Source organism: Entelurus aequoreus, linkage group LG18, assembly GCF_033978785.1.
Source record: "Entelurus aequoreus isolate RoL-2023_Sb linkage group LG18, RoL_Eaeq_v1.1, whole genome shotgun sequence".
NCBI classification, from domain to species: Eukaryota; Metazoa; Chordata; class Actinopteri; order Syngnathiformes; family Syngnathidae; genus Entelurus; species Entelurus aequoreus.
In genome coordinates, this window is record NC_084748.1 from 1170284 (window position 1) to 1175283 (window position 5000).

General features: G+C 37.9%; 1 protein-coding gene across 1 annotated transcript in view; it reads left to right on the forward strand.

The window, feature by feature from the left end:
* The window catches only part of prss12 (serine protease 12), a 99313-nt gene that overhangs the window by 43392 nt on the left and 50921 nt on the right, over positions 1–5000 (forward strand). The gene's annotated exons all lie outside the window — the stretch shown is intronic.

Sequence of the window (5000 nt, forward strand, 5' to 3'; positions counted from 1 at the left end):
ACTCATGTGTCTGACACACTTTTATTCTACTTCCCTGCTACTCATGTGTCTGACACACTTTTATTCTACTTCCCTGCTACTCATGTGTCTGACACACTTTTATTCTACTTCCCTGCTACTCATGTGTCTGACACACTTTTATTCTACTTCCCTGCTACTCATGTGTCTGACACACTTTTATTCTACTTCCCTGCTACTCATGTGTCTGACACACTTTTATTCTACTTCCCTGCTACTCATGTGTCTGACACACTTTTATTCTACTTCCCTGCTACTCATGTGTCTGACACACTTTTATTCTACTTCCCTGCTACTCATGTGTCTGACACACTTTTATTCTACTTCCCTGCTACTCATGTGTCTGACACACTTTTATTCTACTTCCCTGCTACTCATGTGTCTGACACACTTTTATTCTACTTCCCTGCTACTCATGTGTCTGACACACTTTTATTCTACTTCCCTGCTACTCATGTGTCTGACACACTTTTATTCTACTTCCCTGCTACTCATGTGTCTGACACACTTTTATTCTACTTCCCTGCTACTCATGTGTCTGACACACTTTTATTCTACTTCCCTGCTACTCATGTGTCTGACACACTTTTATTCTACTTCCCTGCTACTCATGTGTCTGACACACTTTTATTCTACTTCCCTGCTACTCATGTGTCTGACACACTTTTATTCTACTTCCCTGCTACTCATGTGTCTGACACACTTTTATTCTACTTCCCTGCTACTCATGTGTCTGACACACTTTTATTCTACTTCCCTGCTACTCATGTGTCTGACACACTTTTATTCTACTTCCCTGCTACTCATGTGTCTGACACACTTTTATTCTACTTCCCTGCTACTCATGTGTCTGACACACTTTTATTCTACTTCCCTGCTACTCATGTGTCTGACACCCGGCCAAGCACAGCAAGCCAAAGTCTTCATTTCCACCAATTTCCTGCGTCCACTTTTCTACTTAACAGAGAAGATGTCTTCCTGCGGCCAATTGAAAGCCCACACTCTCATGATCAGCATGTTAGCCTGCCCTGCTATTCCTCAGTGTACTAACTAGGAGGGGCCAAACGTGGCCTGTCGGGCCATTAGCTGTGTGATACATGTTCATACTGGCATGTTCATACTGGCATGTTCATACTGGCATGTTCATACTGGCATGTTCATACTGGCATGTTCATACTGGCATGTTCATACTGGCATGTTCATACTGGCATGTCCGCAAGGCTGCACTGTAGAAAAGTCCGTAGATTTGACAGTAAAAATCAGCCACTGAAATGTACTGTAAAATGTACTGTAAAATGTACTGTAAAATGTACTGTAAAATCATCACTGGTACCAACAACAACATCTGCTCTAATCAATGGACCTCAATTTTCCGGCAAAAAAGTAGCAGCTCATTTGGCAGAAATTTGCGGTAAAAAGAACATTGGTGCTGTTTTTCCATTTATTGCAATGTACTGTTACAAGAATGGGCAAGAAAGTAGCAGCTCAGTTGCTAGAATTGTGCGGTATAATAACGGTGGTACTGGCTTTCCATTTACAGTGTTGTACTGTGAAAAGAATGGCCGTAGATTTTACGGTAGGACAAATCTGTCAGCTCAGTCACCAGAATTGTATTGTAAAAACAACAGTGGTACAGTTTTTACATTTACAGTCATTTAGTGTAAACCCTCCTTGATTTTAGGGCTACAATCTATGGATGTATTTATTTTGACTGGCTAACTGGTTGAACCTGACAATCTCTACTACCTTATACTTATAAATCCTCACTCGCTGCGCATTCCGATACGATATCAGCACGACTCATTGTACTTACTTTTATTACGTGGAAGGGAAAGGACTTCAAGAACAATGGTGAGGATGAAAAACACAAAACTTATGACAGAATTATGCTGGCTTTAAATCTGTTTTGATTTAATAACATGTTTTGGGGGACAATAATGGTCACAAAATTAATTCATTTAAGCTCTTGATGAAGTAAATTGAATATGCGGACACATTTGTTACTAGATGCTTTCTAATACGCTTCTTCCTTGAAGACGTATATGAAATAGGCAAGTAGAACTATTTGATACCTGTTTATATTGACACATGTGGTGTTTTAGGCTGCAATTAAGGCAGTGCTTCTCTATTATTTTAGGTCATGGTTCATTTGGTTGACCAAATGTCTTTTTCTTTGTCTTTGTCAACGACCAACTGTCCCGGACTTAAGCAGGTCTTGTTGGGGATTTACTTTCTGTAGCAACCTTGATAAAAGTAATTTCAAGACAACTTGAAAGATGCTTTATTCTTTATGCTTTATATTTTAGTCAAAACAATTTACCAAAGTGTTAGTTTACTAAAACTAAATCAATTTAGATGACTCAAATATGATTGAAACTAAAATACATTTTCATCAAAAGACTATGACTAAAAACTGAATTAAAACTGCTGTCAAAATGTTGGCGATAACTAAGACAAACACTTTTAGTCAACGAAATGAACACTGCCCCCCCCCCCTCCTCCGTGTAGTCTATAAAATTGTTATAAGTACACCTCTGCATTATATCTCAGCAGGCACAAGACATTGATACAACGTTGATTATACGTACGTGTCCTTTTAAACTGACTTTCAAACAACCTTGCAAAATTGTTGTATTTGTAAATTGCGACAACGTTGATGTCTAACGTTGGATCCACGTTGTTGGTTGGGAAAAGGTTTAAAATACAAATCCGTGATACACAATAGAAAAAGGAGAGAGTACATAGTTCTGTGAGTTCCGGTTGCTAAGTTGCTAAATTAGCCTTAGCGTCGTTAGCAACAGCATTGTTAAGCCTTACCAGGCTGAGAATTTTTAACCGTGTAGTTACATGTCCATGGTTTAATAGTATTGTTGGTCTTCTGTCTATCCTTCCAGTCAGGGGTTTATTTCTTTTGTTTCTATCTTCATTTGAGAACGATGCTAGCACGTTAGCTCAGTAGCTAAGTGTGTCACCGATGTATTGTCTTGGAGATAAAAGTCACTTTAAATGTCCATTTGGCGTGCTCGACTCTCATTTTCAAGAGGATATAGTATCCCAGGTGGTTTAAAATACAAATCCGTGATCCACAATAGAAAAAGGAGAGAGTGTGGAATCCAATGAGCCAGCTTGTACCTAAGTTACGGTCAGAGCGAAAAAAGATATGTCTTGCACTGCATTGTAGTGATTCACTCTACCGTTCCTCATCCACGAATCTTTCATCCTCGCTCAAATTAATGGGGTAATCGTCACTTTCTCGGTCCGAATCTCTCTCGCTCCATTGTAAACAACGGGGAATTGTGAGGAATACTAGCTCCTGTGACGTCACGCTACTTCCGCTACAGGCAAGGCTTTTTTTTATCAGCGAGCAAAAGTTGCGAACTTTATCGTCGATTTTCTCTACTAAATCCTTTCAGCAAAAATATGGCAATATCGCGAAATGATCAAGTATGACACATAGAATGGATCTACTATTCCCGTTTAAATAAAAAAAATCAGTCCAGTAGGCCTTTAACATTGTTTTTTGTAGGTAACAGAAAATATTACAAGTGCATCAAATTGCCAGAAATTAGAAAAACAAAATATATCGTATTTTCCGGACTACCAGTCGCGTTGATATATGAGCCACGCCCACTAAATTAAAAAAGGAAAATATTTTTCCACATATTAGCCACACCCCACTATAAGCCTCAGATATACGTGTTACCTTGTGAAATGACTTCCGATATACGTGTTACCTTGTGAAATGACTTCAGATATACGTGTTACCTTGTGAAATGACTTCAGATATACATGTTACCTTGTGAAATGACTTCAGATATACGTGTTACCTTGTGAAATGACTTCAGATATACATGTTACCTTGTGAAATGACTTCAGATATACGTGTTACCTTGTGAAATGACTTCAGATATACGTGTTACCTTGTGAAATGACTTCAGATATACGTGTTACCTTGTGAAATTACTTCAGATATGCATGTTACCTTGTGAAATGACTTCAGATATATGTGTTACCTTGTGAAATGACTTCAGATATATGTGTTACCTTGTGAAATGACTTCAGATATACGTGTTACCTTGTGAAATTACTTCAGATATACGTGTTACCTTGTGAAATGACTTCAGATATGCATGTTACCTTGTGAAATGACTTCAGATATACGTGTTACCTTGTAAAATGACTTCAGATATACGTGTTACCTTGTGAAATGACTTCAGATATACATGTTACCTTGTGAAATGACTTCAGATATACATGTTACCTTGTGAAATGACTTCAGATATGCATGTTACCTTGTGAAATGACTTCAGATATACGTGTTACCTTGTGAAATGACTTCAGATATACATGTTACCTTGTGAAATGACTTCAGATATACGTGTTACCTTGTGAAATGACTTCAGATATACATGTTACCTCGTGAAATGACTTCAGATATGCATGTTACCTTGTGAAATGACTTCAGATATACATGTTACCTTGTGAAATGACTTCAGATATACATGTTACCTTGTGAAATGACTTCAGATATACATGTTACCTTGTGAAATGACTTCAAATGTTCTCCTTTTTTGATAAGGTTCAAGATGTTTATCAGTACTTTTTAAACACTTTGAGTTTTTAGCAGTTTCTTAAAGTGGATCATTTTACACTGTAAAAAAATCTGCAAAATTTACAGTAAAATGCTGGTGGCTGTGGTTGCCAGGAACTCACCCTAAAAAAGGCAGTGTTAGGGTTAGGGTTAGGGTTAGGGTTAGGGTTAGGGTTAACCCTAACCCTAACCCTAAAATACAGGAAAAGACCAACTTCCTGTGCCTTTTGGAGAACATTTAGATGTCAAGTGTCTGTCCAGCTTTGATTGCAAGTGATGCAAGCTGATATCATTCGATATCACTTTTTGCCGATATCGCACCGCTATTCGATACTGGAAAGTATTCTGTAAAATTAAATGTACAATATGCAAAATCTTTAATTTAGACATA